At 40.8% G+C, this 10,609-nt stretch overlaps 1 long non-coding RNA gene across 1 annotated transcript; it reads right to left on the bottom strand.

The window, feature by feature from the left end:
• Positions 1 to 590: 590 nt before the first annotated feature.
• Positions 591 to 5,230, bottom strand: LOC109095533. The gene is made up of 3 exons (XR_006161939.1): positions 5,093 to 5,230; positions 3,266 to 3,374; positions 591 to 1,548 (listed from the first exon to the last, which is right to left on the bottom strand). It is a non-coding gene; the product is annotated as an uncharacterized LOC109095533 (long non-coding RNA).
• Between the last annotated feature and the right edge of the window lie 5,379 nt (positions 5,231 to 10,609).

The raw sequence follows: 10,609 nt of genomic DNA on the forward strand, positions 1-10,609 counted from the left end.
TAAAACAGATAACAATTGAACTATGCAGTTAATTTCTATTTATTTAACAGATATAATTATCAACTCAACCAAGAACTGAAGTGTTGAATCATTCAAATGACCCACTCAAAAGAGTCATTTGATTGTGAATCAGACTACACTGGTCACGTTGTATGTTTTTGATTCACAAACCAATTCAATGAAGTCCCTTGGTCGTGAATCATACTACACTGGTGACGCCGTTTGATTTTGATTCGCTAAAAAGAATCAGTTCATAGGAGTCATGAGTGTGAGTGTATGAGTGTGACATGTAGCCAAGTATGGTGTCCCATTCTCAAATTTGTGATCTGCATTTAATCCATCCAAGTGCACACACAGCGGTGAGTAGTGAACACACCCGGAGTAGTGGGCAGCCATTTTTGCTGAGGTGCCCGGGGAACAGTTGGGGGTTCGGTGCCTTGCTCAAGGGTCTCACCTCAGTCATGGTATTGGAGGTGGGAGAGAGCGCTGTACATTCAGCAGCGCCCCCACCTACAATCCCTGCTGGTACCGAGACTCAAACCTGCAACCTTTGGGTTACAAGTCCGATTCTCTAACCATTAGGCCACGATTTGATTGTGAATCCTATTTCACTGGTAAAGCCGTATGTTTTTGTTCACTAAAAAGAATCAGTTTGTAAGAGTCATTTGATCGTGAATCAGACTACACTGGCAACACTGTATGTTTTTTGATTCACTTACACGAACCAATTCATAGGACTTTTTTGATCGTGAATCGTAGTACCCCGGTGATGCTTTTTTTAAATTTATTTATTAATTTTTTTTGATTCACAAAACCAATTAATAGGAGCTATTTGTACTGACACAATCAGTATTGTATAAAGCGCTATAAAAATAAAGGTGACTTGACTAGACTACATGGGTAACACTGTATGTTTTTGATCCACTAGTTCATAAGGGTCATTCAAATGTGAATCAGACTGCACTGGTCATGCTATGTGCGATTGCATGTAACATGCAAGAATAATTCAATAGAAAAAAAATGTAAACACCCTTTTTATCTCATATTTAATTCAGACTCTGTTAAAATATGACTTCTTTTGCAGTGGGTCTGTATATTTAGCAGCAAGGTGTGCGGCAATGAAAAGCAGTAAAGGAAACACTGGCAAAGAAAAGATTGATCTTTGGATTTTAAGAATTGAGATCAAATGAAGATTAATCAGAAAATCAATATTTTTACACAGACCTAGTGTACATATTGGCTTGTATACACCACATTAATCGACCAAATATAATTTGCCAGAGGTATAATCCAGCAGTGTTTATGTGTGGCTTCCTGTGCACGTGTGTTCTTACAGGCTTGTGTCTGCATCATTCTGAGACGTCACTTTATTGCCCAATGATTATCTTCCTGCAGTGTGTAATTCTTTCTCTCTCTCCCCCCTTTTGCTTTTCCCATAGAGCCAACACACTCAGTTGCTCTCTGACGTCTGTAGAGGGACACTTGGGTTGGGAAAGGTGAAGGGGGCTTGACAGATCATAGTTGGTTAGGACACACCTCTTTTTTTCTCTGCAGTACAAAGAATGGGAGCAGTCAGTTAGGGTCAAAGGACATGAACAACATTCTGTCATAAGAATTATCTTTTATTTTTCGTTGTATTTATACTTCCTCCCACACACGCACACATTCATCTTCCAGCAGTCACTCTCACTCTTTTTCACTCTTTCTTTCTAAACACCTCTATCATTGTGAAATTCCCTCGAGGGTTTAGTGAGATGGTAAAGAAGTTATTAATTTATACCAGATCATGCTTTTGCAGGTATTTGGTGTTGTACGCTGCTCTGCCAACTGTTGATACTGGGGTGTGTGTGTGTGTGTGTGTGTGTGTGTGTGTGTGTGTGTGTGTGTGTGTGTGTGTGTGTGTTCATGACTAAGGTTGTGATATGCTGTACTGCACGTAACAATCATAATTTTATTGCCTAAAAGGCTGTGTTTTTAAACACTGGAGAACAGAGAAATATTAAACAAAGTTTGATTTATTTTACTGCTGAGTAATTTAAACATCGTCATTTTTATCAAATCGTCTTATTACCTATTTAGACTAGAAAAACATGCCTCATAACACTGACTAATAAACTAATAATTATTCATCCCCCAACACACACACACATTGTTAAAAAAAAATTCCATTTGAGAAACTTACTGGTTCCACAAATAATGGTTGTAATTGCACATGCAGTTTGGCAGTAAAAAACAAAGTAGACTAAAACCAAATGATGGTGAACTGCTGTGAGGTTTTGGCTTGGGAAATGAAAGTGTGATTATGATTATGAATGCAGTGCAAAATGTTACCAAATAAGTACAGATGTAGACATGAAACACCCACATTCGTTATATAAAAAAGAATTCACTTTCACTGTACGGAAAAGTACAGCCAGGACATTCTGCTAAATTTTATTGCTAAGCCATAAACAATAATTAATATTTTTTGTGTGAACTCTTCCTTTAAAAAAATTATTTGCAATGTTCATTATTTTTTTTGTAAACTAAAACTAAAAGGAATAGACTCTGCCTTTTAAGTTTCATTCTTTTAAGTTTAACTAAGTTTAACCATCAGTCTCACTAAGCCTGCTGTCCATTCCTGAGGGAAAAAAAGAGGGGAAAAAAAACAGCTTTTCAACAGTAGTTCTTAAACTCAGCATTTTAACCACTTGTTGAAATTCATTAGTGCCTTAATTGTTCCAATTAAGCTTCTGCCCTCTTGCTTTGGGTGCTGACACATCAAAGGAAGCCATTAAAAAAGACAACAAAAACCATTTCTGAGTTTATGAGCATGTTGGCAAGTGAAACAGTGTGTGTATTATTGCGTGCTGCAGTGTATGTGTATTTGAGGAGGGGAGCTCTGGCAGCATGTTAATGTGGACATAAAAAATGTGTGTGTGTGAGTCTCATAATGGGGGATATTACAGTAATGAGGTAGCAGGATGTCTGCACACTTATTGCTCCCCACCTGTGTCTCACTTACCCCATGATCGAGGAGTGTGTGCGAACGTGTAGGAGTTTGTGTGTAATGTCTGTGAGGTGTGTGACTACCAGCTCAGACTACCGGTCTTTCCTCTGGTGAATTTGATCAGTGATGTGACGGGCTGAACGTCAGGACCAGGACCACACACTCACATACACACACATCCAGTAGCGCAATCACCGCTGATTGGTAACCAGCTAATACACCCACACACATAATCAGACACACACACCCTTTGGATTAGGGATTGAACAGACTCACCATCAACCACCCAAGAGACCCCCATCAGGGCATGCAGGCAGAGAGAGTCGGTGAGTGACTAACTTCACTCTTTCTTTTATTCTTTTCCCAGCTGTGTCTTCAAACAGGCCTTTGATGTGGGAAATTAAAAGAGCAAATGTGTCAATATCTCCCTCCATTCCTCCATCGCTGCTGCACACTCATCTATTTCCCTTCCTTCCATCTCTTCCTCTCTCCTCCCTTTCTTCTTTATGGCTGACCCAACAAAACCAGAACGTGACCCTGCAACCGCATTACCTCCGCACACCCTTGTGTGTGTGTGTGTATGAGAGACTGGGAAAATGAACGGTTGTGTATGAACAGTGCTTTTTGCATGCATAAGAGTGATTTAGGGTCTGCAACCGTCAAAACTGTATGTGCACATCCAGTGGGGGATTTTATTGTTGGGTCAAAATCTAAAGCAATTTAATTTCTGAATTAAAATTTATTTTAATAATGAAAAAATAAAGTCAATATCCTAATATCTACATGAATATCATATATATATATATATGGCCTTTTCCTTATTTCGGACACTCTTATTTGTCATTCATTTGACCCATGACCCATCTAAAGTGACAAAACATGGAGGACCGTGAATAAGATCAGAGCATGCATGACCCGGGTCAGATTAAACCCTGTGAACTACCCCCTGTGCCACGGCTCCAGTGTTCTCCTACTTTTTCTTATTTAATCATTCCCATACCTTAACGTGTCCCCCCTTGCACATGTTTCAAGTTGTTCCTACACCCCTGAGTGAGTTTTTCTTCACTTTTCATGAATCTGGAAATGTCAGCTATTAATGCAACATGTGTATTTAAGGTTGCATTAACCCCTCACTCATACTTTCTCTCTCTGTCTGGAAACTCTTCTCTGCTTCTGTTGCAACACTGTGCTATGCTTTATTGCATGTGACTCTGTGTTTCCAGTGCTGTGCACTGGTTTCTGTATATGCTAAATTAACCTTCCCCCCTCCCTCTCTCTCTAATTCTGCCTGTCTCTCTTTTCACTCCTGATGGCTTAGTGCTAATGCTCTGCAAGTTCCCTAACTGTTTCTATGCAACACTTACAGGCCCTACTATGCAACACCTTTCTCTTTTCTTCCTTCTCTCACTCTTTCCTTTACCCTGGAGAGAAAGAAAGGGGAGCGTCAGAGAACGAAAAGAGTGGAAATAGGGTGGAAATAACAGACTGCTGTCTCAGGAGCGAACTTTGAGTAAGTGTGTATGGTAAATATGCGCAATGCAGCTGCTCCCTTTACATTACATTATGCAAATAAAGTGTTTATTTATTCCTAATATAACGGGGCTGAGAGAAAGTCAGAACCGGAGAGTTATGAAACTCAGATTGACTGATATAAAATGAAACAATGGGCTTTTTAAACTTTTGCAGTGATAGAGGGAGAGAGGGGAAGAGATCTGCAGATGAAAAGATAAAGAGATGGACGATTTGATTGGCATAGATCGCGTAGCGGGATGGAGGAGAGGAAGAGAGATAGCAGGAGAGATAGACAGTCCTACAGAAAATGATATTGCCAAAGGAGAAAAAAATAAAAACAACAGAAATGTCTTTCCCCCCTTTTTTTTCTTTCAAAAATTCGCAAAATGAGACAGACAGTGCCGAGGGGCGGGAAGCGCGCTCTGAGAAGGCGAGTGTGTGTGTGTGTGTGTGTGTGTGTGTGTGTGTGTGTGTGTGTGTGTGAGTGTTTTTATGAATGAAGTGGTGACTCAGGATGTGTCATACCCCCGTCTTTATAAAGGAAGTTTTAAACAAGCCTAAACATTTCACTTCGCGAAAAATTAGACTTACCCTCGCATCCTTCTCTCTGTCTGTCTCTCCCTTCACAGACCTCTCTGACCCTCGCCGTGTATCTTTCCATCCTCACTCGCGTTTGTTAAAACTAATTGGGACTGGACAGAGTCAAGTTTTGGTGTTTTTTTTGGTCTTGTTCTCGCTAATTCTGCACTTCTGTCATTCATTCATTTTCTTCCTCCCCTCACGCTCTCCCTCTAAACTACTGTCGCGAGCCGTTCGCGCGGATACTGAGAGAGAGAGAGGCGAACTTTGGAGCACGTGACAACATCTGGAGCTTCATTTATTTATTAATTTCTACACTTTTGTTTATTTATTTATTTATTCTGCGTATTTATTTGCAACGTATCTACTATTTAAAACAAGGACCTGGACAAATATGAAATGTAAGTGTTATTGTTTATGTATTCGTTCTGTTATTAATTATTACTATTATTATTTTTTTCATACGTTAGTGACGACAGCGTCACTAATTTGCTGTTTGCATGCGTTGCGATTGACACTTGTTGCTGTAACTCATCAAATTGCCGTTTGCAATTAAAACACTCTGTTTATCCCATTTATATCGCCTAACATAAAACAATTTAACTTAACTATTAGGCGTCCCTGCGGATTTCTTGAACTGACAAGCCTTTATTGTGATTTATAAATGCGGGACTTTTTATGGAAACCTGTACGGGTTGGAAGTGTTAATGGGTGAAGTTAGTTGACAGGATAATGGCTTGGGGCGCTCGCGGTTAGTTCATTAGAGAAGCATTTATCATGTCGACAGTAACAATGGATCAAGTGTTACTTATAACACACAATATAAAAATAAAAAAAAATAAAAAAAAAAAAACAGATGAAAGAAGTGTCCTCTGGCTGAGACTATCAATATGGTATTTGGACGTGTGGAAGCACGGTCCTGTTGTAAGAGGGCTACTGGGACGAACATAAGAGTGTTGTTTGTAGCTGTGCATCATTGATTTGCTCTCCTCCGCAGTGCTGGGTGACTCCTCCTCATCGCTGCTCCTCTCGCTGCTGTTGGCTCAACTACATCTGTTAGCATCTGCCTTCCCTGCCCAACCCCGGAGGATCCAGACTGACTTTGACAAGCTGACCAATCAGACCAGACACCTTCTGAAGCTGACTCAGGATCTCCTGGTGAGTTGATCTGGTGTGACACCAGGACAGGAGAGGAAGTTCCCACTGTACTCAGAGATGCTGATGATGATCAGATCTTGATCTTGAGCCTCTGAACAGCTGGGCTACAGTAATGCTCCTTGCAAAGATTTGTGGACAGGAATTGGCTTATCTCTCGCGCTTTCGCTCGCACACAAACATACGCACACACCGCCGTTGATCGGCTATTCATTCAGCTGGCTCATATTAGAGCTGAGATAGCAGATTGCGGTAGCTTTGAGTCCATGTGGGAGCAGATAAGGCTCATTACTGTAGCCTCTATCTGACTAAAAAAAAACACAGATCCCTGGATTCATGCCCAGCAGCAGGGCCGGCATCCCAGACTGCATCAAAGCTCGCAACATTCATAAACTTGCAACCTAATGAGCCTGAACCTACGGGATAGGGGGGTAAACATGATCTTCATGGCTCAGAACGAGCCTTGTGCTTGTATCCAGCACTCAGACCATCTGAGAGCGAAATGCTGTGGGCTTTACTTGGGTTTTTGTGGTTGCTGTGTGATGGAGATCTGTACTTTGAGGGTCTTGAACCCACATTGCACCCCTCACCTCTCCGAGGCCTCCCTTCCCTACCTCGGAAACGTAAATAGATCTGTGTTCCCATGGTTACTTGGTAACTTAGAAGTACAGTGCTGCTTTCTATGCAGTTCCACTGTAAATGAAAATGTTAACAGATGTACTGCTTAATCGCATAGTATGAGACATGATCATTTGTTGGGGGTACAATTCCAGATCGTTGGAGTTGCTGCTAATAGTTCACTCAAAAATAAAAAACCTGTTATCATTTACTCACCCTCATGTCATTCCAAACCTGTATGACTTTTTTTATTCTGTGTAACACAAAATAAGATATTTTGAAAAATATCGGTGTATTTTTTATTAATTTTTTTATTTCTGCCAAACAATGAAAGTAAATGAACCCGATGTTGTTTTGGACCTCACTGATTTTCATTATATGGACCAGTGTTATAGTTAATTAAAACTATAAAAAAAAAACAGTTAATTGAAATAAAGCTGAAATAAAAGAAATAAGTTTAAGTACTAAAACGGAAACTGAAATTAAAAATAAAACTTTTTTTTTAAATAAACATAATAAAGCATATAACAAAATTACATTAAACTGAAATTAAAATAAAAACACTAGTATAAGCAAAAACATTTGAAACATTCTTCAAAATATCTTTGCGTGTGTGTGTGTTCCTCTGAAGAAAGAAAGTCTTACAGGAGAGTAAATGATGACAAAATGTTCATTTTGCGGTTTCATTTCTAACCCCTTTCAGATGTCACTTGTCATGTTTTTGCTGTTCTGTTGACCCTGCCTGGTCTTTGATTCCTGTTTACATTTAGATTATGTGTACAAGGTCATGCCAACTCAAACAATAACTCATCTTGAACAAGACAGATTTTCCTTTGGATCACCTGATCTTAATCCATCACTAATAAATCCAAGATCAGATGCCACTTCTTCCAGTCCTGTGCTTCAATTAGATACAATAACTTGGTTGTGTGTGTGCGTGTTGTATATAAGGTTGTTTTGTGTCTGCCGCCTTGTGTATGTGCACCAGATGTTACAGCGGAGAACCCTCTCAAAGACCCCTCTGGTGACAAAAGGGCCCGACACACTTTGAAAAACATTTTGTTAGTTTTTCAATGACATGAAGCATTTATTTTGGTTTCTTTTCTTCTTGCATGGAGTTCCACTTTACAGGGGTCAAGCCTAGGAAAGAAAAATAGAATGGGAGTCAACGGAAAGTCCCCACAAGAAAGCTATAAAACTCGATGTGTGCGTGTATGTACAGAATGGGTTACTGTTACTTGTGTGAGGTGGTGAAAGTTTATATACATGCGATGTCTGTATGACCGTGTGTGCGTGCCGGTGAGAGTGTGCATGTTGTAAATAGTTGTGGTCTGTGTAGGTGTGGGGCTGCTTGTTTAGCTTTCGGTCTCCACAGCAAAGTGTCCTGATAAAAATCACATTTATCACATTCCCGCATTTGCATTCAGGAAGACAGGAGGAGGGAGGGCACAAGAATCAGTCGAGTGAGGTCATGATCCAAACGGAGGTGGGGGGGGGGCAAACAACTGAGGAGATAAAGAGATCAGAGAGCGCTCTGGATGAGAGATGCTCAACAACGTTTGTGTGTGATGATAGTGCCACTATGATGGAGAGTGATGAGGTATAGGATGAAGTGTGTCATCATTTGGCTGCTACTATGGAGCTTAGATAGAAATGGATGGATTCAGAGCTGAGGGAGCAGAAGTACACAAAAACAACAACAAATCAAGGAAAAAACACATCTTTCCAAACAGTGCAAGAGTGGCGACGGAAACTGGCCTTAGCACGCTATTATTTTCCTCATATTGACTTCTGATTGGTCTATGATGTTGTTTTCCTCTTCTGACGGGGGACGCAAAGGGCGCATTACACCTGTCACATTATCAGCACTCATTAGCTTTCACAAACAACCCTTTGGGTGACTCATAAACAGTCTCTTCTCCATTCATGTGGCAGCCACATTAGGAACCTCGGATATTGTAGTGCATTGTCTAAACACCGGCGAGAGCAAGTTAGGGTCACTCTTCACCCCCTTGTGATACCTTAGAAACACCTGAGTTTGTTTCTGTCTCCCTCTAGTGCCAGATGAAGGCAGTGCATCCAGGCATGGACCGGCCCATACGTCATGGCACCTTTTTTAGTCCCGATCCTGGAGTTTCCCTGCAGCCCAGTGTTGTCTATTCCACTTCAAACTCCTTAGTCATCGCATATGTTGTTATTCTTCCTCTAGAAAACATCCTGTGGCTTCAGGTCACAAACTTTTATTGTCAGGGTTCAGAAGTTAAAGCTCGGGGAACTCTGGGTGACCGCTGTTCCCTGTAATTCTGCGGTGGTTCTGCTAGTGGAAGCCAGTCGTTTCATTTGTGGGACAACACTGCTACTCTTTTGTTTTGATTGTTGAGTTCAGAGTTGGGGTTCTAGAACTTAGTTGTGACCAGAGGAAAGTGCCGTGACATTTTCATTCAGAATATGTGTGCAATGTGCATTTAAAATTTTTTTTTATTAATGCCTGTTTTGTCTTTTTGTCCTTTGTTTTCAGAAAGACCCAGTGTTTGGCACAGAGGTGGATCACCACAGGTTCAAGTCTCTTCCAGCGATCAGCAGCAGAGTCAGTGACCTCTCCAGTCTGGAGGTGTGTATGAGGACAAATAAGCTTTCATGCTTCCGTTTATTATCCTTATTTACTGGGCTGTCCCAAGCATGGGTACGTTCGCATCACCCTTGGGACGGCCCTTTATCTGTCTGTCTGCTTATACAGTGTAGTTTGTTACCAAGACATTATCATGATGTTTTGTTCTGAATTGTCTTAGTAATGTTGTTTCTGGCTCTTTCTCTTTTTCTCTCTTGCAGTTCAAGCCTACTCTTTCCCAGCTATATGCGGACCTCAAGTCCTTTGAGCACCATTTTGAGTGGCTGAACAGAACACGCAAGCAGCAGCACAGCTCAGTACCAAAGCTGACAGACATGATCTCCCACATTAAGAGCCTCATACACTCCTTGCAGCGTCAGGTACAGGCTCACACACTCACCTCTCACAAAACGATATGCGCAACTGTTATAAGAATGGCTTATCCATTGTTTACGAAAACTGTAGATATATGTAATATAAATATAAAATATAATACACGCTACCATTCAAAATTTTGGGGTTCTAATTCTAATTCATTTAAAACTCTTAGATGTGTTTTTACAGAGACTATTTATAGTTACATGGAAATATCATCAGTGCATTCCTGATTGTGTTTTTTTGTTGTTGTTATTTTTCAATTCAGATGACCCGAGCAGAGGCTTCCCGGATCCCTGTTCCTTCTCCCTCACTCCCACCTAATCTTGCCTTTCACTGGGAGGTGGTTCAGTCCTCTCAGGAACTCCTGCAGCGGTTCAGGCTCTTCTGTGACTGGGCTTCACGAGTGTTCCTTACCCTTAAATCTAGATTACCAGCATGATGAACCTCAATGGTATCACACACACACACAAAAAAAAAATGGGCGGTAAACTGTCTCCTTTACAATACAGCAAAAATGGCCACAACTCAATCATTATTAAATTCCAGGGATGGACTGGTTACAGGGAGCACAGGGATTTTTCCCAGTGGGTCGGGTCAACTTGTGGGAAAATAGTCTGAGTAACAGGAGGGTAGTTGAATATTTCAACCCATTCACAACCTACTCATATTCCGCTTAGTTCTAAGCGCCACTGCTTTGCACTTTCGAGCCAATCATAAGCATGAGATTGAATCTGTGCTTAATACAATTTTGCATTTTCAGACATGCATAA

Source organism: Cyprinus carpio, chromosome A16 (assembly GCF_018340385.1).
Source record: "Cyprinus carpio isolate SPL01 chromosome A16, ASM1834038v1, whole genome shotgun sequence".
NCBI lineage: Eukaryota > Metazoa > Chordata > Actinopteri > Cypriniformes > Cyprinidae > Cyprinus > Cyprinus carpio.